At 43.3% G+C, this 27,300-nt stretch overlaps 1 protein-coding gene and 1 pseudogene across 1 annotated transcript in view; one reads left to right on the top strand and one right to left on the bottom strand.

Moving 5' to 3' along the window:
• RASGEF1A (RasGEF domain family member 1A) overlaps positions 1-1,341 on the bottom strand; it is an 86,478-nt gene extending 85,137 nt beyond the window's left edge. The window contains exon 1 of the mRNA XM_074374435.1: positions 1,210-1,341. The gene's annotated coding sequence lies outside the window, so the exon portion shown is untranslated. The remainder of the gene's footprint in view (positions 1-1,209) is intronic.
• LOC105072746 (serine/threonine/tyrosine-interacting protein-like) lies at positions 1,296-27,077 on the top strand (annotated as a pseudogene).
• The last annotated feature ends 223 nt before the right edge of the window (positions 27,078-27,300 follow it).

Raw genomic sequence — 27,300 nt, 5'->3', positions numbered from 1 at the left:
AGTTTCAATGTAAAGTGTCCCTGAATGTCAGGGGGATGATGGCCTCAGAAGTCACTGAAACCATTGCATCATTCTATAGATGGGGAAAGCAAGTCTCGAAGGAGCCAGCAGTCAGCCTATAGCTCAAAAGTCAAGACCTGTGGCCTCCTGCTCACAACAGGGTGCTACACATCCTACCCAGGCAGGGAAGGGCCTGGACACACGCTAGGCTGGGTTGGGCAAGACTGAGTCCAGAGGGAGGTGGGAGATCCCTGAGGAGCAGAACAGACCTCCTCTGTGAGGTGGCCCTGCACGCCAACCTGAATCTGCATGTCCAGGCTCCCTGGGGTAGATGGCCATGCGGGCCCTTCCCTTGCTCCAGAGGGTAAGAGAACCAGGGCAGCAGTGGGAAGGGTGAACCAGACGGGGCTCCCAACTCTAAGCAGGGAAGGAGGGTGCCACCGGCTCCCAAGAGGCAGGTGGCCTCGCTGTAAATATCCACCAGCCCCATGGCGCAGAAGCAGCTAGAGATACAGGGGACAAGGGGCCGGCTGTGTGTCCCTCCCTGAACAGCAAGGGCCCCCTATCCCCTCACATAAGCAGACCAGAACCAGCTGCACCTGCCCCAGGCTCTATTTCCAGCAGGGAGGGCCTGGGCAAAAAGAGCGCGGTCCTTGAAATGACTCTTGTTCACGGTGCAGAGGTGGGCATCTCGCCCTGGCCGGCTCCCCTCAAATGCTGAGCTCACGCCCCAATTCCTCGCCAAACAGCAAGGGCGTGAGATGCCACCGCGGGCCCCAGAATGCAGACAAGCCAATGGAAACTTCCAATTGCGCAGCCCCAGCGCCTCGTATTTCCCAGCCCCCTCCTCCACGCCAGGCCCGGGACAAGGGACCAGCCAGCGGGTGCCCATTCCAACCTGCCGAGTGCGCTCCAGTCACGCCCAGGCTGAGGCCGCCCGGTGCCCCGCAGGCGAGGGGTACTGGGGGTCCCGGCGCTGCCCAGCCCGGGGCGGAGTTCTCGGCAACTCCGCACTGGGCTCCCGCACGCCCTCCTCCACGCGCGTCCCCCGGCCAGCGCCGGGAGCCTGCGCCCCGACCCCACGACGGCCGCGCGGGGCGGGACCCCGGGCCCGCGCACGCCCCGCCCTGTCCGCGCCGGGACCGGAGGGGACGACCCGCAGGAGGGAGGGAAGGACTGAGGGACTGAGGGTCGCCGGCCGCTGCCTACCTCTGTCCGGGCCAGTGTAGCTCCAGCGCAGCCCTCGCGCCGCAGTCGGGCCCCGAGCAGCGCGCGGCCGGCGCCGGCGGCGGCTCATGCTCGGCACCCGGGCCCGCGGCACCCGCCCACCCGCGGCCGCCCCCGCGCTGCGCCAGCTGCGGGCAGAGCGGCTCCCTCCGCAGCCGGCGCCGGGGAGCGCGAGCGAGGGAGCGAGCGTGGGCGGGCACGGAGCGGGCACGGAGCGGCGGGCGCGAGAGCGCGGGGAGCGGGCGGGCGCGGGACAAGGGTGCGGGGCGGGCGCCGGGAGAAGGAGGGCGCAGCGAGAGAGTGTGTGTGGGGCGAGAGCGCCGGGTGAGGAGGGGCGCGTGGCAGGCTCGTGGAGAGGGAAAGTGCCGAACGGAAGGTGCATGGCGAGGTAGAGCGCGTGTCCAGGGCACAGGGCGCTGGGCAAGGGCACGGGTTGAGGGTAAAGAGGGAGGGAGCAGGGAGCGACAGGGCCAGCTTTTCATTTTATAAAGGATAAAGTAACAAACAACCTAAAAGGTGATGTGTCCACCTCCTATAAAAGACCCTTTGGGGGCTCTCTGAGAGCCGCCAAAATTTTTATCATCAGCATCTGACAGTTAAAGAGCTTCCGCGGGCAAATCTGGTCCCTCTGGTTATGCCCATTAACCATCACAACCACTCTATATGGTTGGTGTTGGTGTTGTTGCCCTGGGACAGATGAGTAAACAGATGGTTAGGAAGTGAAGTGACCCTGCAGGATTTCAGAGCTGGTAAGTGGCAGAGCAAGGGTCCAAAACCATCTTGAGAAATTCCATAGTCCCCATTTTTCCAAAACCACTAAGAAGTCTTCTGGCTCCCAGCGGAGCCTCCTGTCTCTCTGAAGGGGTATCCCTGTTCTCTGGCAACAGCCTGGGTTTGGGGAGGTGGGGCCGAGGTCAGAAATGACCCTTGCAGGCTGCCCAGACTCAGGTGAATATGGAACAAATCTGGGACCAGGAAGCCTGCAGGTTGGAGAGGCCTGGATGGAGGAATGGGAAGGTAACACACCTTGGAGAGGCAGAGGACCTTTTTTATTCATTCAGTCAGTATGGGTTCATTAAGCACCTACTATATGCGAAGTGCCATTCTGGGCACTGGGATACAGGTGTGAATATCCCAGTCTGGTTGAAATTTGCATTTTTGAGGGAGAATTTTTGCATTTTTGCATCTTTGAGGTAAATAAAACCGCAAGTAAATATTTCATATGTCAGATGAAGCAGATGCTCTGGAGAAAAGCATGACAGGGAGAAGGGACAGGGTATCAATGTATGGAGTCAGTTATTTTATTTTGGGTAGTCAGGGAAGTCTTCACTGAAAGGGTGACATTTGAGCAAAGACCTGACTGAGGTAAGCCGTGCTGAGTCTGAAGAATGAACATTTGAAGCAAAGGGAACAGCAAGTGCAAAGGCACCTTGGGATGGAAATATGCCTTGGGCATGTGCAAGCCATAACAAGGCCAGAGTGGTATGAAAATGAGTGAGAATGTGGTGCAGACTGAGATTCCAGGGAGTAACCAGATCAAAAAGATCCTGGTTGGCCATTGGCCCATTGTGGCTTTGAGTCAGAGGGAGCTGCAAAGCTGGTGGAGGGTTTTCCACAGTAATGTTATGGTCTGACTTTTTTTTTTTTTTTTTTTACAAAAACATTTTATTATGGAAAACTGCAAGCATTTACAAAGGACCTAAGAAGGTATAATAAGCCTAATGATGCAACTTCAACAATTTTCATGGCCAACCAACTTCGTTTCATTTATACCCCCACCCAACACTCCCAATATTATTTGTTTACTTTAAGTGAACATTTACAGCTTTTTATAAGTGCAATATACATATATGATAGTACACAAATCATAAATTTGTGCTTGACAGATTTTCAGTGAGAACACAAACAACCATCTCCACCTTGACTTTTTTTTAAATTGAAGTATGGTCAGTTACAATGTGTCCATTTCTGGTGTACAGCATAATTGCACCTTGACTTCTATTGTAGGAAGTTTTTAAATTACAAATTCGTTTTCTTTAATAGATATAGGGCCATGCAGATTATCCACTTTTTCCTATGTCACTTTGGTAAATTGTGTTTTTGAAATATTTTTCCATTTTGTCTAAATCTGCAGATTTACTGACAAGTTGTCCTAACACCCTCATATTATTCCTCAGATGTCTGTAGAATCTGTAGTAATGTCCCACTGTTCATTCTGATGCTGGGGAATCTTTGCATTTTTCTTTCTTTGATCAGACTAGCTGAAGTTTTGTCAATTTTATAATTTTTTTCCACGAGAAGCGATTTTCAACTTTGTTGAGTTCTCTCAACTGTGCCTTATATTTCATTGATCTCTATCTTTAGTTTTATTATTTTGATATTTCTAACTTTGGAGGGATATTTATTCTCCTTTTTGTTTGTTTATTTCTTAAGTTGGAAGCCAGGCTCATTGGTTTTCAATCTCCTTTTCTACTATATACATTTAAAACTATAAATTTCCTTTTAACACTACTTTACTGTCTCTTACAGGTTTTAAATGTGTTTTTATTATCATTTAGCTAAAGATTTTTTTAAATTTCCATTTTAATTTCTCTTTTGGCCTGTGAGTTATGTAGAAGGGTGTTGCTTAGTTTCCAAATATTAGGGGATTTTCTAGTCATCTTCCTGTTGCTGAGTCCCAATTTAATTATACAAAAGGCAGAGATGTACTCTGAAATTGTTTCAATTATATGAAATCTGCTTATACATTCTTTATGACCCAGAATGTGTGCTATTTTGGTAAATGTCCCATATGCACTTGAGAAGAATGATTATTCTGTATGTGTTAGTTAGGTCAGGTTGGTTAATAAAGTCCAAACCTCCACTGCTACTGAAATATATCTTGTATTATGTCAGTTCCTGAGACAAATTGGAAGCAACCCAAAAGTCCTTCCAGTGAGCAAATGGGTCAGCAAACTGATACATCCATATAGTGGACTACTCCTCAGCCACAGCGTGAGTGATTCTCGAAAGCATTATAAGTGAAAGAAACCAGACTCAAAAGGACCCCAACTGTATGATTCCATGTGTCGACTGAAATAAATGCACAACCTAAAAGTTGAGAGTTATGTTTTATTCAGTGGACGATTTTGAGGACTTGAGCCCAGGATGACAGCCTCTCAGATTGTTGTGAGGGACTGCTCTGAAGAGTTGGAGGTGGGGGGGGGAGCCAGGATATATAGGAGCTTTACAACAAAGACCAGGTAGTAGGAACATTAAGATTACTTGTTAACTAAAGAAAATCAGGCATCTCAAGTTAAAGAATTTAGTATGTATGGAGGAATTTTCTATGTATGGGAGGGAGCAAACACTTGGGCTCATTGAATTCATTCCTTTGACAAGCATCTAGCTATCTAGGGCCAGTATCCTGTCTTTTCTTATTCTGAGTCCCCTCAGAGTGCACCATTGTGAGTGGCTGCAGAGGCTAGGCTGCAGGCTTGTCTTCACTGTGGAGTGGTGGCAGCTGCTGATGACTTGATGGCTTCAGCATTCTTTGTTTACTGATATGGCTTGCAGTATTTTCATTCACACATGTACATGACATTTATATGACATTGTAGAAAAGGCAGAACTGTAGAGATGAGGAACAGATCAGTGGTCCTCAGGAGTTGCTGGGGTGAGGGATAAGGGAGGGTTGACAAAAGCATGGGGAAATTTTTAGGGGCCAGGAAGTGTATCTGTATCTTGATTTGTGATGGTGGTCACATGACTCTATGTATCTGTTAAGACTTAAAAGAGCCAAAAATGAGTGAATTTTACTATATGTAAATTTAGAAATACTTTTTAATCACCAATATAATTACAGGCTTCTGTGACTACCTTGTCATCTCTTTTTATTGAGATGTCCACAAGTTTCTGATTTTCCCCTCCTTTTTGCTCTATCAGTGATTATGGGGAGAATAAGTATGATCCATTACTGCCAATGAATACAGCATTGCCACTGTGGCCTCGAAGAAGAACTCTGTAGTATGCGCATGGGAAGCGGAGGCAGTAGTTGAAAGGCTGGTGCAACAGTTAGATAATGGATAATGGTGACAGACCAGGAGACTCTAATGGCGCTAATAGTGCTAATGGTGATAAGTGTTTGCTACTGGATAGACAGAGCCAAAAGTGCCTAGGTCAAAGAAAGGGGAGGAGCCAAAAATCCTTTTGTTCCAAGCACTCCTGCTGTCTGCTATCCCCCTTACCCATGCTGGGGAGGGAGTCCGAGGTGTATCTGCATAGCGACAGAATACCAGATGCACACACTGGTAGTGTTAGCAGATGGAGGGACCCATAAATTAGGAGGCCCACCAAAGTGTGAGTTCTTGCCTCAGACTGTGAAAGAAATCGCATAGCAGAGGCAGAGGGACCAAGTAAACAGCTGCTTTATTGCTCAGAAGGGGAAATGGAAGGAAAGCAGGGAGAAGGGAAGAGAAGCACTCCAATTAGAAAGAGGTGCTCAAGGCGGAGCCATTGGCCAAGATGGGCCGTAGGGACAGTTCCAGGCAGAGTCAGGCCACATGGGCTTTTATGAGAAGCTTCTGCCATCATGCCCTTCTTCCAGGTGTGATGAAGCCAATCAGTCCTTGATTGAGATTTTCAGTCCTTGTATGGGCTTTTCTGGTTGTTGTCATGGCAATCGTCAACTGTCATGGCGCTGGTGGGTGTGTCACTTAGCAGCTAATGCATTACAATGAGCATATAATGAGGCTCGGGGTCCCCTGGAAGTCAGATCCTCCACCATCTTGGACTCGGTAGCTTCTAATTAGTTCTTATTTCTTCTCTGCTGCTGCCTTCTGAGACTTAGATAAGAGTAATTGGTTTCTGTTTGAGGAAGGGGCAGGGTTATGATCCTGGGGGCAAGAACCTTAGTAACAAAAAGGAAAGCTGCTTTTAATCAGAATGGCTGCAACCTGGTGTACCCAGCATCCCCCCTCAAAAAAACCATCTCCAAAGATTCTGTTCAGCCATGAAAGTTTTAAAGGGAAATTAAGGAATAATCTCAGCTAATCATTGAGACAAGCGGTCAGAGTCATTGCCATCCCCCAATGCCTGCAGGCTTGTCCTAATGAACAACTTGAGCCTGCTCGTCTGTGATTCAGGGAGGCCTGGGAGACTTCAGCTTTTCTATAAACAAGAGTCAGGGGTTGAGGGGAGGGGACGGCACAGGGTCCTGCTCCCTTTCAGTAGTACTTAGAAACGTTGCTTTATTTGGGCTGGCTTTGAGGTGGAGGGATTTCTGCAGGTTGTGGGAACCAAAATACATAGGCCCGTAGCAATTCAGCCACTATTGCACCCAGACATTGTCTTGTCTCAGATGTGCCCCCGCTTTAAGACGTCCCATCACAATGATTATACTGGTTTAGCTTTTTACACCCATGGAGTTCTGGTCATTGACTGCACTGGGTTCTCTAGATCTCTGATTCCCGGCCCAAACTAGGTCTTCCCAGGATTTCAGCTTTCTCCCTCCTAATTTTACTTTCCTCCCCTTTTAGCCTTGTTTCCACAGAACAGGTTTTCAATTGCTCCCTTGCCAATACGCTAGATTTCCCTTCTTGTCTTACCTTCCTGTCTCCCACCCGGCAAAACTCCAGTGACAGATGAATCCAACTCTGCCTTCTCCAGATGTACCCTCACGTATCTAAGTGCTGCTAGAGGCAATGACACAGCCCTGCTAGCACTCTAAAGTCACACTAAATTCCTCAATGGAACTGAGACCTCAACACTACTCAGTCACCCAGTTCTTTCTCTCCTTTTCTTAAACTGTGAAATATGTTAGATGTTCAGAAGAGTGTATGAAATGTATATGTACAGTTTTAAGAAGAATCACGTGAGAACACCCATGGAATCAGAACTTAGGTTAAGAAACAGCGCATTGCCAGTACATGAGAAGCCCCCTTTCTGTCCTCCCCAGTTGCTCCCCCCTTATCCCTTCTCCCTACTGTTGCGAGAGAATAGGTTCTTGCTTCACGCAGGAAAGAATTCAAGAGAAAGGTATAGTCAAGCGAAAGTAAGTATATTTAGAGAGATACACACTCCATAGACAGAGCGCAGCCTCTCTCAGAAGGCAAGAGACAAGAGACAGAGCGACCACGAGGTGCAGAGTTGTTAGTTTTTTAATGGGCCCAGTAATTTCATATGCTAACAGGTCAGTGAATTATTCCGACTACTTTGGGAAAGGGTCAGGGATTTCCAGGAATCAGGCCCCTGCCCACTTTTTGACTTTTATGAAACTGTTGGGGCGCCTGTCGGTGCACCATGAGGCTCCAGGTCTACTGGAAGATGGATCTTCCGCCATCTTGGTTCTAACCAGTTTGTCTTGTCCTCAATGGCTGTGTCAATCCTTCAGTGGTCATACCCTGCCCCCTTCCCTCCTGTCTCACTACCACCTCCCTCCCAGAGGTAACCATTATCCCATGCCTCTGTTTAAACTTTTACCCCTAGATATGTATGCCATTTTTGAACTTGTGTGAATGGAATCATACTCTATATTTCCTACTGTCACTTGCTTGTATCATCAATATTATGTTTGTGAGATTCATCCACCACGTTGATGAATTTATTTAGTTTATTCATGTTTACTGTTGTTTGGTATTCTATTATAATACATTTATTTGGTTTACTATTAGCAGACATTTGGGAAGCTGACATTTTTGCTATTATTCATTCATTCATTGGACAAATATTTCTTGAGCACCTACTATGTGCCAGGCACTCCTTTAGGCATTGGGATAGAAGAATGATCAAAGCAGATCAAATCCCTTCCCACATGAGCATTCTAGGGGTGGAAGACTACAAAAAATAGGAAAAAATATAGATAAATAATAGTGTATGTCAAAAGATGAGAAGTCCTAATTAGGAACAAAAGCAGGGAAAGAGATGGAAATTACCAGGGTGGGAAGTTGCATTGGGAGGGTCTATGGTATTTCCCACTGAGTTGACATCTAAGCCAAGGCATGCAGCCATCTGAGGCGAGGTGTTCCAGCAGAAGGAGGAGCCAGTGCAGCAGTCTCCAGGCAGGACCAATACCAAAGGGTCTGTGCGATGTACTTCTGTCACTAACTGCCCAGAGTTAGGCCAGAGTTCACAAGTTAAGGGTCCAGTCCTCACAAGACATCAGACACCCATAAGTCCTCACTTCAGACACCAGCCCCAAGTTCAGGGGTCCCCAGGCTACCCACACTTCTGACCAACTGGCTACTCCCTCAAGTTCAAGAATTCACTAAAAGAACTCACAGAACTCAGGTAAGCACTGTACTTATGATTACAGTCTTACCATAACAAAAAGGATTTAAATCAGGAAGGAGAGTCTCATAGGGCAAGATCCGGGAGGGTCCCCAAAGCAAAGCTTCTTCCCCCACAGACTCACAGTGCATCACCCTCCTGGAACATAGTATTATTAATCAGGGAAGTTCACCTAAGCTTCTGTGTCCAGAGTTTTTTTTCTGTGTCCTGGATTCCATTGCATATGCATGATTAAATCATGCATTGCCCATATGGTTCAATCTCCAGCCCCTTCCCTTTACCCTGGAAGACGGGTTTATGTCACATGACTCAAAGCCCCAATCCTCTTATCACTTGGTTGGTCTTTCTGGATGGTCAGTCCCCACCCTGAGTTACCGCATTAGCATGAGCTCAGGTGTGCTCTCAAGGCCCACCAGGAATAGTGAAGACACCTGTATCACTCAGAAAACTCCACGGGTTTCAGGCACTCCCCCCACCAGGAACAAGGGGACAAAGGCCAGCCAAATTCTTCATCACACAACATCTTGTGTGTCTGGAGAAGAGTAAGCAAGACCAAAAATAAAAGGAGATGAGATCAGAGAGGTGGATACTAGGACTCGACCCCTTTGATTATTCCAGTGTCTGTTTCCTGGTGCCGAGGTGCAAGGGTTCCCTCAGGTGTAGGCTGGAAATGCAACTTCTGGGTCATAGGAAATGCACACTTTCAATTCTGTTGGGAAATATCCAATTGTTTTCTAAAGCAGTTGTACTAATAAACACTCATCTGTTACCGAGTTAAGTCATATGGACCCTGCTCAGGCCCTAGCTTGGCGAGGCTCTCTGGCTCAGCGGGGGAGGGTTCTTTTTCCATTCGTGTTAAAGGCAGCCCAATAACAAAACCAAAGCTGATAACACTGCACAAGCTTTATTCAGTGACCAAAAATGGAGAAGCGGTCACGAATTTCACAAATCAACATCTCGCCCACGTGGTGAAAGGGAATTAATTTTAAAGAGTGAAGACAAAGGGAGGAGGAGTGAGGCTAATGATGGGGAGTCATATGCATTAGTTACTGGGGGAGGGGCAGGCTCTTCCGAGGGAGTAGGGTGCCACCCCCTTGTTATCCTTTTTTTGGTCCTAAATATCTGGTCATGGCCACCAGTGGGTGTGTCATTTAATATGCTAATGTAGCCAAGTCACTGTGTAGTGAGACTCAGGGTCTGTTGGAGATCAGATCAGTTGCCATCTTGGTCTCAGGTGGTTCCATCTGGGTTCTTTTGGTTTGTTTGCAGCTTCCTTTCTTACCTTTGAACTCTTTAACATAAAGAATAATGTTAACTCCTGCTAGAGGTGGGGATTGGTGGGTTTTGAGCAAGGAACCTGGAGCAGCTTTAAGCACATTACCAGCAGTGTATGGAGTGCCCATTATTCCAACCTGTGGTAGGCAGAATAAACTAGCCCCCTGAAAGTCCATGTCCTAATCCCCAGAACTGTTAATATGTGTCCTTTCCTTACATTATTTAAAACAAACTTTGCAGATATGATTAGTTAAGGATCTTGACTTGGGGAGATTAGGGGGCATGGGAGTGGCCAGCATAATCACAAGGACGCATATAAGAGGGAGGTATGAGGTTCAGAGTCACACAAGGAGGTGTGATGACAGAAGCAGAAGTCAGAAGGGGAGAGAGAGAGAGATTTGAAGATGGTACATTGCTGGCTTTGAAGATGGAGGATGGGATGACAAGCCAAAGAAAGTAGATAGCCTATAAAAGCTGTAGAAGTCTGGGAAACAGATTCTCTCCTACAGCCTCCAGCAATCTTGAATTTATCCCAATGAGACTGACCTCCAGAACTGTAAGACGGTAGCCTTGTATTGTTTTAAGCCACTAGGATTTTGGTAATTTATTACAGCAGCAATAGGAAACTAATACATAATCCTTACCAATACTTTATGTGTTGATTTCTCAATTTTTGTATATCTGGTTGTTGTATAGTATTGTCTTGTGGATTTAATTTTTGTTTTACTGATGATGAATGACATCAGACATCTTTGCACATGTTTATCAGTCATTTGAATTTACTCTTTAGTAAAACACCTGCTCAAGGTTTTTGCTCAGTTTTCTATTGATTATTCTTTTTCTTATTGATTTGGAATCTTTCTAGACATCCTAGGTGTTTGTGCAGTGAGAGTTAAATGTGTTACAAATTGGTAAATGTCCAATTGTTTGGACAATCTTCTCCCCACTCATGGCTCATATCATCACTCCTTTTATGTTATCTTTTGATGGAGACAATGTGAGACAAGAAGGAAGGGGGAAGGATACAACTATTAAAAGAATGACACAGCTGATGACAAAAACTGGTTAGAACTGACTAGGCCCAAGATAGCAGAAGATTCAACTTCCCGTAGACCTTGAGTTTCATTACGTGCTCATTGTAATACATTAGCATGCTAAATGACACACCCATAGGTGCCAGGACATTTCCAAGGCTGACCATAAAAGGCCAAAAAGTGGGCAGTGGCCCAATTCCTGGAAATCTCTGCCCCTCCCCAAAATAGACTATTCCTCTCACTCACTGGCATGTGGAATTACCCAGGCCATAAAAACTAACCACCCTCACATTCCGAGCTGCTCTCACCTTTTGAGAAGGTCCATGGAATGTGAATCTCTCTAAATAAACTTGCTTTCACTTTACTATGGCTCGCTCTTGGATTCTTTCCTGCATGGTGCCAAGGACCCCTACTTGGTGGCCAGTCCCAGGAACTCACCCGAAACCTGGGACATGATCATTCTCTCGATTCCCCTCCCCCTTCTCCTGCAACAAATGTCTTAATTTGTATAATAGAGTTACATTTATGGCTTTATTTTTTTCATGGTTTGAGTTTTTCACTCTACTCTCTTGTAGATTCTTCAAACATTCCCAACAATTTCAAATCCTCCAGGCCTTTACCAAACCCCAGGCTTCTCTCTGTTTCCCTCCCTGTCAGATGGTGACTCTCCTTCTTTTACCTCATAGGGAAATTTAAAACCATCATAAGGAACTGCCTCAAATCTTACCCCCAAATTTATACATTTGCCTGCATCCTTCCCTTCTTCCCTCCTGTCATGGTGGAGGACCCAGTTCCTTTTCTTTCATAGGTCATTCTCTCATCCTCTCCTCTGGATGCCATATCTCCTTTTTAATATAGTGCATTTAATTATACCCTCTCTCATCTCTCATTTAAACATCTAACCTTTCTCATTTTCAAAAAATACCAAGAATGTCCAGGCCTCATAGTTCCCATTCTGCTTTCTTTTCCCATCAGAGCCAACCTTCTTAAGTTCATATTTGGTCTTTGCCACCAGTCCTTGACATGGCGCTCTTAAATGCCTTGGAAGTTCCTGAGTGAAAGCAGTGTCTTTTCTTCTAATAAGGGTACTCTTTGCAGATGCCTAGGTATCTCCAGGATGAGGGCTGGTCACCAGAAACACCAAACCTTGATCAGAATCCTAGAACTTTCATCCCCGTCCTCAGCTTCTAAGAGGTTGATGAGCTGAAGAACAGGTTAATAATCGATCATATCTACATGATTAAACCTCCATAAAAACCCCTAAACAATAAAAAAAACAAAAACAAAAACCCCGAAGCAATGTAATTCAGAGAGTTGCCAGGTTGGTGAACACATTGCGGTACCAGGAAGATGGTAAGTCTGGAGAAGCCATGACATCCTTTCATATCTTGCCCTACGTATCTCTTCCATTTGAGTGTTCCTGAGCTGTATCCTCTATAATAAACCAGTAATTGTAAGTAAACTGTTTTCCTGAGTTCTGTGAACTATTCTAGCAAATTATCGAAACTCAGGTTGGGGGTGTGTTGTATGGTGTCACAGGAATCCAATTTGATGGTAGTGTGGGTAACCTGGGGGCCTGAAATTTGCGACTAGTGAGGGCACTCTTATGGGACTGAGTCTTTAAATCTGTGGAGTCTCATGCTAACTCAGGTTGTCAGAATTGAATTGAACTGTAGGATGCCCAGTTGCTGTCTGGAAAGTCAGAGAAGTGGTTGGTGTGAAGGGGGAAAAATCTACACATTTGGTATCGGAAGTGTGAGTAAAAAGAGCTCAGCCCCAAACACTAGATTAAAACCATTCTTGCTGAGGTTGCCTGAGACCTATTCTGCGTGATGCAGCCAAAGTGATCTTTCAAATGATCAAATCTGACCATGTCTCTCCTTTCCTTGAGAGGTACTGCTCATTTTCCATCACATTAAAGATCAAGGAAAAATTCCATTAATGTCAACAATTTAGAACACTTGTCCTTTTATCAAAGACAAAGGTGTAACCTCATGAATTTCAATGATCCTCTTAGTAATTTGCATGTGGTAACCAGCAAACCTCTCTGTGGTACAGAGGACTTCCACGGTCATTCTACGTCTCCTCACAGAGCACGTTAAGATTCAACGATTTGGTATTCTAGTGTAACATGTAAGGAGTTTAGAAGTTGCCACTCTGTCCTAACAAGTAAAAAGCTGAACAAACTGAAAAATTAACAACTCCTCTTAGATTCTTCAGAGAAGTGAAGTCACAGGACAAACTGCTATCCCCCATATTGGAGAGATAGACAGGCAGATGCAAGTTAATGGAGCAAAAACCTTCAGGGGAGCCAATGTGAGAGCAACTGATGAATTTCTGGAGGTTCAAAATGGACACGTTTGAGAGTTAAAAACTCTAGGGGCATCCAGTCATCAGGGAACCCCACACTTCTGTGAGTTTTACCTCCAAGAGCTATGCCAAATCCTCAGAATGAATATCACAGAAAAATCTCCTCATGCTTCTGGTAGAGAGAGGGGGAAATGAATCATTTTAAAATACAGCAGAGCATTCTGTACTTCTTGATAATGCTTGTCCTCACAAAAACTATTTTGCCAAAGCCTAATCTACAGGGATTTTGTCAGAACCTAACCTACCCAGGAAAAGGGAAATGCCCCAGCTCCAGCCCCCTCGAGCCATCCTGTCCCACCTTAGGGGGGAAAATAATGGAGAAGTACTGGTGAAGTTCAAGACCAAGATGAGGTCCATCAGAAGGCTGAGACCCACTCCTAGGACTAGAGAATGCTTTCCCTCCCCCCATACCTTACCACCACTTTACTAAAGGCCTGTTTACCAGAGTTCCTTTCACTCAGTACATCATCTCCAAATTTCAACAAAAAAATTACAAGACCTGCTAAAAGGCAAAAAAAAAACACAGTTTGAAGAGACTGAACAAGCATCAGAATAAGAATAAGATATGGCAGGAATGTTGGAATAATCAGACTGGAAATTTAAAACAATTATGATTAATATGCTAAGAGCACTAATGGAAAAAGTAGGCAATATGCAAGAACAGATAGGTAATGTAAGCAGAGAAACAGAAATTCTAAGAAGGAATAAAAACGATGCTAGAGATCACAAACACTATAACAGAAATGATAAATACCAAAACAACAATAATAGCAACCTATACCTAGGCATATCATGTTCAAACTTCAGGAAATTCAAGATAAAGAAAAAATTTTGAGAGAAGCCAAAAGGAAAAAGAAAAACTTACCTATAAAGGAGCAAAGGTAAGATTTACATTTGACTTCTTCTCAGAAACCAAGAAAGGAAGATGAGAATGGAACAAAATATTTGAAGTGTTGAGAGAAAAGAAACAACTAACCTAGATGTCTGCACCATGTGAAAATCTCCTTCAAAGGAAAAGGAGAAAAAAAGACTTTCTCAGACAAACAAAACTTGAGATAATTTGTTTCCAGTAGATCTGCCTTGCAATAAATGTTAAAAGAAATTCTTCAGAGAGAAGGAAAATGATAGGTCAGAGTCTAATCTATAAAGAAAGGAAGGGCATTGGAAATTGAATAAGTGAAGGTAACATAAAAACTTTTAGTTTCTCATTCTTAATCTAACAGATGACAGTTTGTTCAAAATAATTGCATATATAAGCATATATGCATATATATATGATTTGTACATAAGCATATATAGTTGTATACATTTTTGATAATTATATACATACATTGTATATAAGCATATGTATATAATTATATGCATTACTTATGTATAAGTGACATTATGACAGTAATGATCCAAGGGATAGGGGGAAGAATTAGAAATATCCTGTACTTATAAGGTACTTTCACTACTCATGAATCCATAGTGTTATTTTAAAGTGGTCTTGAATTAGTTGTAAATGTATAGTGCAAACTCTAGCACAACTGCTAAAAAAGTTTTTAAAATGTGTGTATATATATAACAAATATGCTAAGCAAGGAGATAAAATGGAATTATATAAAATGCTCAATTAAAGTTACAAAAGGCAGAAAAAATGTAAAAGGACAAAAACAGAAACAAAAAAAAAGACAACAAATAGAAAATAGTAACAAATATGGTATATATTAATCCAATTATGTCAATAATCACTTTAAATGTCAATCATCTAAATACACCAATTTAAAGATAGAGATTGTCAGTATGGGTCAAAAAACAAGACCTCAACCATATGTTGTCTGCATAAACCCACTTTAAATAGAAATCCAAATAGATTAAAAGGAATAGGTTGTAGAAAGATATACCATACTAACACTTGTCAAAAGAAAGCAGGGGTACCTGTATTAATTTCAGACAGAACAGACTTCATAGCAAAGAAAGTCATTAGTGATAAAGAGGGGGATTACATAATGATAAAGGAGTCAGTTCTCCAGGAAGACATAATAATCCTTAATGTGTATGGACCTAACAACAGAGCATCAAAGTACTTGAGGCAAAAATTGATAAAACCGGAAGGAGAAATAGATAAATCCACTATTATATTTGGAGACATAAACTCTCCTCAGTCAGAAATGGACAAACCCAGCAGACAGAAACTCATTAATGGTACAGTGAATTCAACAGCACCATCAATCAACTGGGTATGGTTGACATCTATCAGCTACTTCATTCAACAACAGCAAAATGCACATTCTTCTCAAACTTACATGGAACATTTACCAAGATAGACCACATTCTGGGCCATAAAACACATATTAAATTTAAAAGAATATAAAATACAATGTCTGCTTTCAGATCACAATGGAATTAAACCAGAAATAAATAATAGAAAGATAGTTAGGAAATCCCGAAATACTTGGAAATTAAACAACACAATTTTAAGTGAAACATGGTTCAAAGAAGAAATCTCAAAATAAAAAGTATTTTGAACTAAATGAAATGAAAATACAACTTATTAAAATTGGTGGAATCCAACAAAAGCAGTGCTTAAAGGAAATTTTTATAGCATTGAATACATATATTTGAAAAGAATTAAGACCTAAAATTAATCACCTAAGCTTCCCCCTTGGGAAACCAGAAAAAGAAGAGCAAATTAAATTCAATGTAAGCAGAAGAAAAGTAATAAAAAAAATTAGAACAGAAATCAATGGAACTGAAAACAGGAAATCAATAGAGAAAATCAATGAAACCAAAAGCTAGTTCTTTGAAAATATCAGTAAAATTGATGTCTCTAGCAAGGCTAAGAAAGGACAAAATTACTAATATAAGTAATAAAAGAAGGACATCACTACAGGTCTCATGGACATTAAAAGGACAATAAATGAATATTATGAACAACTGTATATTCAAAAATTGGAAACCTAGATGAACCAATTCCTTGAAAGACGCAATCTGCAAAAAGTCACACAAGAAGAAATATACAATCTGAAAAGGCCCATATCTATTAAAGAAATTGAATCAATAATTTATAACCTTACAAAACAGAAAACGCCAGGCCCAGATGGGTTCACCGGTGAATTCTACCAAACATTTAAGAAAGAAAGTATACCAATTTTCTAGAAAGAAGTAGAGGGAAGACTTCCTAAATCATTCTATGAAGCCAGCATTACCCTAAGACCAGAACCAGACAAAGGTAGTATGAGCAAAGATTCAACTATTTAAGAAAAGATAATCTACATGTATCTGTAGCTGAGTCCATGAAAACTACAATAGGTGCAAAATTCTGAAAGCAGGAATTGGTGGTGAGGGGGACCACTGTCCACCTTCTGCAGTGGGAGTTCCTGCTCTGCCCTAATACATGGTCTTTGCCAGACATGACTAAAATCCACCTGACGTTTGGTTTGCCAGACTCAACCTCCATATTAGTTATTAGTGAAGCTGGACTTCTCTTTTTTAAATAGATATAAACATGGATCATGTTACCTATCTAACACTGGAACCAATTCGGGAAGTAATATTTACCTACTAAGTTCCATCCCCGCGCTGAGTCCATAATGTGGATTACTGTATTTAATTCTCACAGCTCTATGAAATTAATTTCAAGATCATCCTCACTGATGGAAGAAATTGAAGTTCAGAGATCATCAAGTAACTTTCCTGAGGTCACTCAGTTATTGAGGGTTAGATGAAAATCCATATATTTCTGACCCTGTTCAGAGACATTTCTTTAACTGTATTTGTAATGGTAATCATAGGGCAATATCCCTATTCTTCACATACTTTAAGTCATCCTTTTTATTGGACACAAATCTAGTGCAGCACTAATGCTACACCTTTGCTATGACCCAGGGGAGGATGAAATCCATATGTGTCCCCAGCTGCCCTTGTCTCTCATTCTTGGATATTCACAGGTGATGCTTACGGTGCTCTACCAGGGATTGGATTGGTCCTTCTTTCTAGTTGGTCTTGTCCTATTTTTTTCTGAAGGAGTATCTCAAATATCTGAATTTATGATTTGGCAATGCTGCACTTCTCCACCTTCTAGCATTTATGAATGCTTTTCCTATTTCCATATTCTGTTGTTGGTCATTTCAGTGGAAATTTGGAAAGAAGTTAGAGTTCCACACAGATGTGTCCATTTTAGCTGGAGGTCTACTGCATAAAATAACAAGAGCTAAATATTTTTCTTGTGTCTAGAGCATGATTATGGGTAAGTTCTCTAAACTGAGACATTCTCTCTCATCTGGGCTAAGCACTTATACTTTAAGGTATTCCACAGTATGTATGTTTACCAAATTAGCAGGGCTAGGAGAAGCTGAAGGTAGAGGAAGTGAGGGTCCTTTGAAATGCCCCCAGGCTAAACTTTTCTGTTCACCCTCACCTGAACCCATTCAATGTTCACTGTTTACCAAGGCTCTGTTTAGCACCACAGCTTTTAGTGCAAATCCTGTGGGAGTGGGAACCCTGGAGAGTAGGAATAAGGCTGAGTGTGAGACTCCAGAGCCCCCCATTCCCATTTCACTCAAACATCTCTGCGTGTATTTATGCTAGAAATATGAGCTGAGTCCTGGTCAGACATTTATGAATGATATAAGTATAATTGAGCCAGAGGTATCCTTGTGAGAAGGGAAAGGGGATTTCTGAGGTTCAGTCCTCATCCTAAGCTAGGAAGTCTTATAGCAGAACCAGAAGGACCCTGCCCCAGGCAGTGGTTGTGAGTCAAGTCCCATCTGTACCCAAGGCTTGAGTTCAATTTATCTCCTTAAAGATGTCCATTTCTCTTATTTCACAGATGAATAAGAAATGTCTTTTAACTACATGGAAAGGGGAAAGAGTACATCAAATAAACACATCTTTAGGACTATGAGCAAGACTGGTATCCTGCTGCCCTGGAGAGCTTATGCCTCTGATGGGGGAGTTCGTCCTCTGCAGCTTCTTCTGCTCTAGGCACTGTGACCTGTTGGTCCCTTCTCTACAAGCAGCGGGCTGTGCATGTTGTGCTATTCCCAAGGCCAAACAGGGCCTCACGACCTTCTGAGGCTGAGGACAGCCAGGTGGTATCAAGCTTCAGGTACCATGAAGGCTCAGGAACTTTCAACTCTGCAGCCAAGTGCAGCTTTATACGAAGAGTTAAAAGCCCACCCTCTGTCATAGGGGTCCTTCGCCCCTGGCCATAAAGAGGAGCGATGTTGGTCAGCACCAAGGACAGCTCCTGGGCCGGTGCTGAATAGAATTACCGGATGTCAAGTCTCCGGAAAGAAGGTACCCTTTACCTACACTAGGAAGGGTCGGACTGAGGTTAGGGGTGTGCCGAGGTGCCCTGCAAATGCCACAAGCAGCTGACATACCCCTTTGTGTCATCACAAGCAGTTATCTATGTGTACCTTCTAAACTATGGGGCACTGTCTCACTTAGGGGCTGGGAGGCCAAACATTTGGTGCAAATGAACGCCAAAATGAATGCCACGAGAAGATTGGGGGCTGGACAACCTCCCTGGAGAAAGATATGTGATGTGTTCTCCAAAATGGCAAACTCTGCCTGACCAACAGAAACTGACCTCATGGCTCTGCCTCTTGGCCCAGAACACGGCTTCTCTCTAGCTTGTGAGCTCATGCTGTTGACCTGGGATGCTGAACTTTCCAAGGGCCCTTGATGTGGGAAAGGAAGTGCCTTTACAGGTCCACCTTTATATGGAGAAATCCTGAGAGCAGTAGGAGCCACTGCAAGAGGGAGAAGTTCTCTGGGATGAGGCTGCCCCACGTTCCCACCACAGGTTCCAACACGGCTGCTGGGTTGGGACAGAGCTCCATTCGAATAGAAGCTTTCTGTTCCCAGATCCTTGAGTGGTGTAGCACTGCTCCTTCCTTGCCTTCTGAAGGGCTACCCTTTACTGACCACTTCCTATGTCCCACACTGATCTATTATCTCTGTCCTCTCTTCTAATCATCACAGAAACCCTGTGGGTGGATACAGCAGGCAAGAAACTGAGACTCAGAAAGGTTAAATTACAGCCAGCAACTGTAGCCAGGACTGTCACTCATATCTGCCTCCCACCAATGTCCCTGTTCTGTACTATATGACAACAAGGGCAGACGATTCCTGGGGCAAGGATTCTGGGGTAAAGGACATGCCACAGCAAGCCCCATAACCTTCCTTTTCTAGGTAGTCAGAGGCCATTTAGATTTGGAGGTCAGACAACAAATGGTGTTGCTCAGTGCTGGGCTTACCAGATCTCTGCTCCTGAAGCCAAGAGTCCAATGGGAAAGCCAGTATTAATGCACAAATAATTCTATAGTGTTAATCCCCTAGCCTCCACTCTTTTCCTGTTCAATGGAGACATGACAATAACATCTCTCTCCCAGCACTTCTCAGGGAGAAATTGCACTAAAAGGTTTCTGGCCCATGGTACATGTTCAATAGACACGAATTCCTTCTCAGCTGCATGTTGGGGACCTGTGAACTGAGCCTGTTCCTTCTGGACACTGAGTCACCAACAGCTGTCAAGAGACCTTGAACAGCCTCTGCACGGTGGCATCATGGTGGATGTGCTATCCTGGGGGTAGGGGGTGGAATATTCCCCATGGAATATTTCTGGTCAGTTCCCTTTACTTCACTCCTATGCTGCTAAAGGTCAGTATGGGGGCCTCCCTGGCCACATGATGATCTTCTTCAGAAGCCCAAGGTGCCTCTCAGTAAGAACACTGCTCGGAACCCACAGAGCATGAGAATTTGGAGGGAGGAGTTTTTGTCACAAAGCGAGAGGTGAGAGAAGTCACTTGGTGCACCTGTATTAGAAGTAGAGAGAGCTGTGGCCCCAGAGGGCTTGGGAGTGATCACAGCTGATTTACATCTGAGTTCTGCCACTTACTGGCTGTTTGGACTTGGGCAAGTCCCTTGTACCCCACAAGAAGCAGTTGCCACATCGCTAAAGTGGAGTAAACTGAAGCCTCCTCTTCAGATAAAGGAAGAGGTAACACATGGAAGACACCAAGAAAGTTCCTCCCCAGTGGCAGTGATCAACAGAGGTTGACAGCACACACACACACACACACACTCTTCCCAACACATGTTTAACTGGTCCATAATGGCAAGCTCTTCAAGACTGGGTTTTGATCATGGAAACATTCATTTGAGAGTGATAACTGCCTGGAGGCTGACAGCATTTCTCAAGAAGTGTAGTTCCCTCCCTGCCTCCCACATGGTACATGGAGAGAGGCGATGGTTGGTTCTTGAAGAGGAAGGACATGAAGACCCGTGGGCCACACCACCTGCTTCCCTCAGCTCTCAGGCTCCTGAACCGGCACCAGCCAGGACACTGATGGTCTGAGAATGCCCCCTTCCTATTTCCCCTTCTCCCTTCCCCACTCCTTTCTCCACTCGAAAAAGGAGAGCCGCACATAGAAGGAGGCGTGTTCTGCTAATGGAGGGAAAAAAAGAGTTGAGTGCTCTTGTCTTTCTGGAGGTTGATGTGTTTGTCAAACTCCAACTTCTGCCCCTCCTCACAGATTAAATGACTAATTTCTCATTTGGATAAAAAGCTCTAATGTAGATAAAAAGCTCCTATGTGGGTGCTTCTGTTACAATATTTGTCTTTAATCTTAACAGATCACAACTGGTTAGAAAGTTTTCTCCATCCTTCTGATTTATCTCCTCTTAAATGTCAGTTTCAAGGAAGCAGACAATGGGCTCTGGGCTGAAGGGCCCATAAGCTAAAGGCTCCCAGAGAAGCGAGGATGCGGGGCTGCATGGAGGAGGAAACAGCTTTCAAAAGGCAGGGCTGGATCATTTTGCTGCAACCCCAATGCACATGGCAGGCTGAACAAATGAATGAATGAATGAATGGAGAAAATTAGCTCAGAAGTAGGAAATGCAGGGAAGAACTTGTGCTTGCTTAGTTGGCCACTCAGGTCCCGTAACACTCACATCCCACAGGTCACATCCCACATGGAAAATAGGCAGCTATTTCACAGAGGAGGAGGTGGCAGGGATCAGGCAGAGCCCAGGCCCCCCAGCAACAGGCCCATCCCTGTCCATCATGAGGCTGCTTACCTGGGCTTAAGGGGTTCACAGCCAGACCCCGAGTCATTCTTCCAGGTTGGACCAGCAGGGCTTCCTCTGGTGACCCCAGGACTGGAACCACAGCTGTCCCTCCAGGGGTGGCCCATGAACCCCTGCCCAGGAGATGAGGGATGGAAGATGAGGTGTTCTGGGGGGCACCCTGGGCCTCATCCCAGGGCAGCAGTGTCTGTGTGCTGTGAGCTCACTGCGGTGGGCCATTGGTCCTGATTTTCACACCCCATGACCAGTCATCCTCAGTCAGGGCAGGTGGGCAGCTTCAGCCTCGGCTCCTGTGCTCTGGGGCCATTGTGACCGGTGTTGAATTGATCTCCACTGCTCTGCCTGCAGCACAGTTGATGACTGATAAGGAAGGAAGGAAGGAAGGAAGGAAGGAAGGAAGGAAGGAAGGAAGGAAGAAAGAAAGAAAGAAAGAAAGAAAGAAAGAAAGAAAGAAAGAAAGAAAGAAAGAAAGAAAGAAAGAAAGAAAGAAAGGAAGAAAGGAAGAAAGGAAGAAAGGAAGAAAGGAAGAAAGGAAGAAAGGAAGAAAGAAAGAAAGAAAGAAAGAAAGAAAGAAAGAAAGAAAGAAAGAAAGAAAAGAAAAGAAAACTGAGGCTGAGATAACAGAAAAGGAGACAGACAGATAGAGGAAGAGAAGATTCCTTGAGAAAGAGTGGGAAAGGGACAGGAAAAGATCAAGAAACAGAGATCAATATGGGCAGAGGACAGCGTGTGCTTCTGTGTGTGTGCCCATGGGCGTGCATGTGTGGTGTGTGTGTGTGTGTGCCAGGGCACCCACGTGAACCAGGTGTAGGGGCATATGTGCCAACAGTGCACATTCACAGTCACAGCCCTGAGCCTTGCCAGCTGAGAGTGAGCATCCATCATCTGGCCACCACCATGGGCTTGGGCATCCGTCATATGGGCACTGCCAGCAAAGGTAGCACATTTTGTTGAATCTCTGGAAATCTCAAGGGGGCAGAGCCAGAGTGGGACAGTGCTTGGCCTTTCCTGCTCCCATGATTTCCCATAGACTCTGGCCCCCGCCCCTTTCTAAACTTGCTTGCGGTGAGGCAATGGGGGTAGCCTTGGATATCTGACTGCACCTTAAGGCTCAGGTGCTGTCTGAAATTTGCCCTGTGTTCATTCCCATTCTGATGTTTTGAGAGAGGAATCGTATACCCATTTTACAGATGAGAGGATGAAACCGACAAGGTCAATCTTCTAATCCCTTGTGGCCACAAATTTATGGAATAAAAAATATCTTAATCAAAAAGAAATCAGATTTGTAGATGCTAACTACTATATGTAGGATAGATAAACAAGTTTCTTCTGTATAGCACAGGGAACTATATTCAATATCTTGCAGTAACCTATAGTGAAAAAGAATAGGAAAAAGGATATATGTCTGTATATGACTGAAACACTATGCTGTACACCGGAGATTGACACAACATTGTAAACTGATGATATTTCAATTTAAAAATGGAAAAAAATAAATTAAACTTTTAAAAAATGTATCAGGAGAGAACCACTGTGAGAAGTGGATTGTGTTGGAGGCTCTGAGAAGATGGAGACAGAGCAGAGGGGCCTGGGGCTACTGAGAGGTGAAGATTCGGGACTGTGGGGGCAGTAAGTGGAGGGTTAGGCCCTTTGTCCTCTTTCACTTGCTCCAAGACAGGGGCAGTAGGTGTGAACATTTGGACAGAGCCTGGGGCAACTCCCAGGAGGCCAAGCAGCCCCAATCGAGAATCCTCCATCCCTCGGGCTCGTGACTAACCGTAAGTCTTGCCCCAGCCCCTCATGTTCCTTGGACAGGAGGCTGCAGGAAGAAATAGAACATCTATACAGGGGTAAACAGGAAATGGCAAAGGCAGGGATGAGCACACAGTCACGTGTTCCTGTGATTTAAGACACACCAAAGGAAAACAAATATCACAAAAGAGGAAATCAATGCATCCAGTGGAAATCGACATTCAGGGACCTGGAGTTAATTGAGCAAACTGAAAAGATTTTAGAATAAGTATAATTAATATCCACAGAGAGAGGCAACTGAGTAGGAAGCCAGAAAAATATTCAATTTGCAAATCTTGAAGGCATCCAGATTGGAAAGGAGGAAGTAAAACTCTATTTGCAGAAAACACACTCCAGTATATAGAAAATTTTAAGGAATACACACACACACACACACACACACACACACACACACAATTGCAGCTAATAAACAAGTACAGCAGGGTTTCAGGGTACAAGATCAGTATGTAAGCAGCTGTATTTCTATACATCAGCAAGGAAGAATCTGAAAATAAAATTAAGAAAACAATTCTGTGTTAGTTTGCTAGAGCCGCCATAACAACATGCCACAAATTAGGTGGCTTAAACAGAAAACATTTTGTCTCACAGTTCTGGAGGCTGGAAGTCTGAGGTAGAAGTGTTGGCACGTTTGGTCTCTTCTGAGGGCTGTTGAGGGAAGGACGTGTTCCCAGCCCCTCTCCCAGCTTCCAGTAGTTCCGTGGCTTGTCACAGTACAGTTCCCGTCCTCACATGGTGCGCTCACTGTGTGCATGTCTATGTCCAAATTTCCCTTTCTTATAAGGGCACAATCATATTGGATTAAAGGCCCACCAATATGATCTCATTTTAACTTGATTACCTCTGTAAAATGCCGTATCTCCAAATAAGGTCACATTCTGAAGTACTGGGCAGGACAAGGTTGGTTAGGACTCTAACATGTATTTGGGGAGATGTAATTCAACCTGTAGCAAACTCCATTTATAATCTCATCTAAAGTGATAAAAATATTTATGAATAAAGTTAACAAAAGAGGTGTAAGCCCTGTACACTGAAAATTATAAACATAATTGGAGGACAGTAAAGAAGACTTAAATGAATGGAGAGGTATCCCACATTTGTGATGGGGAGGCTGGATATTGTTAAGATGGCAATACTCCCCAAATTGATCTATAGATTCAAAGCAATCTTTATCAAAACCCCAGGTATAATCTTTGAAGAAATTGACAAGCAGATCTGAAAATTCATATGAAAATTCAAGAAAACCAGAATAACTAAAACAACCTTGAAAAAGAACAAAGTTGGAGGACTTACACTTTCTGGCTTCAAAACTTACTACAAATCTACAATAATCAAGAGTGTGATACCAGCACAAGGGCATAGAGAGAACGAGATCAATGCAATAGAATTGAGAGTCCAAAAATAAACCACCACATTTATGAGCGATTGATTTTGAAAAGGTTGCCAAGACAATTCGATGGAGGAAAGAATAGTCTTTTCAACAAATGGTGCTGAGACAACTCAATAGTCACATGTAAGAGAATGGAGTTAGACCCTACCTCACACCATACATCAAAATTAACTGAAAATAGATCTGAAACTTCAATGTAAGAGCAAAATTTATATAGAAGCAAACAGGTGTAATCATCATGACTTTGGATTAAACAATGGTTTCTTAGATATGACACTAAAGCACAAGCAACCAAAGATAAACAAATAAATTAGGCTTCAAAATTTTAATCTTTTACACTTCAAAAGACATGATTAAGAAAATTAAAATCAAGCCAGAAACAGGGAGAAAATATTTATAAATTATATATCTGCTAAAAGACTTGTATTCAGAATATATAAATATCTCTTACAAATTAGCAAATGAGTTTTTAATTTTAAATTTTAAATAGGCAAAGTATTTGAAGAGGTACTTCACCAAAGAATATGCAGGAAGTGTTAATAAGCAAATGAAAAGATGTTCGACATTATTAGTCATTTAGGGATATGCAAATCAAAACCACTGTGAGATATGTTTGCCAACTACTAGCGTGGCTATGATTAAAAAAAATAAAAAGGCCATCCATACAAGATTTTGGTGAGAATGTGGGGAAACTGGAACACTCACACATTGCTGATGAAATATGACTGATGCAACTACTTTGGAAAAACACTTTGGTTCTTTTTTAAAAAGGTAAATGTAAATTCACCATATGATCCAAGCAATTCCATTCCTAGGTATCTACCCAAGATAAGTGAAAACCTATCTCCACACAAAGATGTGAATGCAAATGCCTATGGCAGCATTATTCATAATAGCCAACAAGTCCATCAACTAGTAAACTGACAAATAAAATAGTGTATCCATACAAAGAAATATTATTCGGCAACAAAAAGTAATGAAGTAGAGATACATGCTACAACAAAGATGAACCTTGAAAACATTATGCTAAGTGAAAGAAACCAGAAACAAAAGACCACATGTTTTATGACAATTTGTATTAAATGCCCAGAAAAGGCAAATCTATAGACAGAAAGTAGAGTAGTGACTGCCTAGGGCTGGGAGTAGGATTAGTAATTTACTGCAGATTGACATAAAGTATCTTTTGAGGGGGTGGTGATGAAAATTTCAGAATTGGGGGTGGCCTGATGAGTGTGGAGACTGGGGTAGGGGATGGGGAGACCAGCAGCATGGTGGCTGGGAATGAACCTCCCAACCTTCCTCTTCCCGGCTGTTGCTGGAGTTGCTGGGACCCTTTAATCTGCATGTTTTAACTGTAAGCCCGCTGCCTACCCTTCAGTCCTCTGGTCTACCTGTCCTGCTTCCTCTCACTGCCACTGCCAGTCTGAGGGTCAGGCTGCCAGATAACTCCCACTCCCAGCCCAACCCATCCACAAGTCTGCAGACCAGGACCTTGGAGGACCTGAAGCTGGAGTTCCCCTCGCTCCCACAGTGCAAAGAAGACACCAAGATTCCAAATATGAGTGATGTTATATGGTATTTTTCTTTCTCTTTCTGGCTTGCTTCACTTAGAATAACAATCTCCAGGTCCATGCATGTTGCTGCAAATGGCATTATTTTATTCTTTTTTATGGCTAAATAGTATTCCATTGTATAACTGTACCACAACTTCTTCAGCCAGTCCTCTGTTAATGAACATTTAGGTTGTTTCCATGTCTTGGCCATTGTATATAGTGCTGCTGTGAACATTGGGGTGCATGTATCTTTTCAAATAGTAGTTTTCACTGGCTATATGCCCAGGAGTGGGATTGTTGGATCATATGGAGTGGACCTACCCTATGAGAGGAGAGGTGTAGGAAATTTTACCTGGACTGTTTTTAGGTCTTCAGCTATGAAAAGCAAGCTACCTATATTACAGAAACATGGCATAACTCATATAATACATATAAGACAAAATATTGAAGCAAAATTTTTAAACCCAACTTTCAACAATTATTTAGATATTTAGTCTTGGATATTGCAGAAAATCCAATTGAAAATAAAATATGTTTTTCCCCCGAATGATGAATTTATTTTTTTTTTAATTTTGGGGGGAGTAATTTTATTTATTTATTTATTTATTTATTTATTTATTTATTTATTTATTTATTTATTTTTAGTGGAGGTACCAGGGATTGAACCCAGGACCTCTGCCACTTGAGCTATACTCTCCCCACTGAGTGAAGAATTTATTGATGGGCTTTCCCAAAGTGGAGGAAAAGTTCTCATCCACGGGAATGCAGGGCTCTCCAGGAATGCTGCCTTTGTTTCCACATGCATTGTGGAAACATTTGGAATGAAGTACAGAGGTGCATTTGCCTACATTCAAGAAAGAAGATTTTGTATTAATCCTAATGCAGGATTTGTCCATCATCTTCAGGAATATGAATCCATTTACCTAGCAAAATTAACAATACAGGTGATGTTGCCATTTCAGACAGAAAGGTTGTTATCTACTCCTTCTGGCATCACAGGCAGTTTGAAGAGAACACATGAAGAAGAAAGGTGATTTTCGAAGCATGCGAGTGGTGACTGCGCAGAGTGGCTGAATCAAGAGCACCCTTATAGAGGATGCGAACTTCTATTTGAGGAGGAGGAAATACTAGAGACAGTAATAATGTAAAATGGTAAAAAACAAAACAAAACAAAACAAAAACAAAAAAAGCACGAGTAGTTTCTCTTCAGTTACATGTTGCTGCCAGGCGTGTTTCTCTGCAACTTGTTGAGCAACATTTTAAGATGTTGGACTTCAATAAATGGCACTGATGGTTT

The sequence above is a fragment of the Camelus bactrianus genome, chromosome 11 (genome assembly GCF_048773025.1).
Source record: "Camelus bactrianus isolate YW-2024 breed Bactrian camel chromosome 11, ASM4877302v1, whole genome shotgun sequence".
In the NCBI taxonomy this organism is placed as follows: Eukaryota; Metazoa; Chordata; class Mammalia; order Artiodactyla; family Camelidae; genus Camelus; species Camelus bactrianus.
Note: the sequence above shows the minus strand (reverse complement) of the source record. Positions and strands in the feature narration are given on the sequence as shown.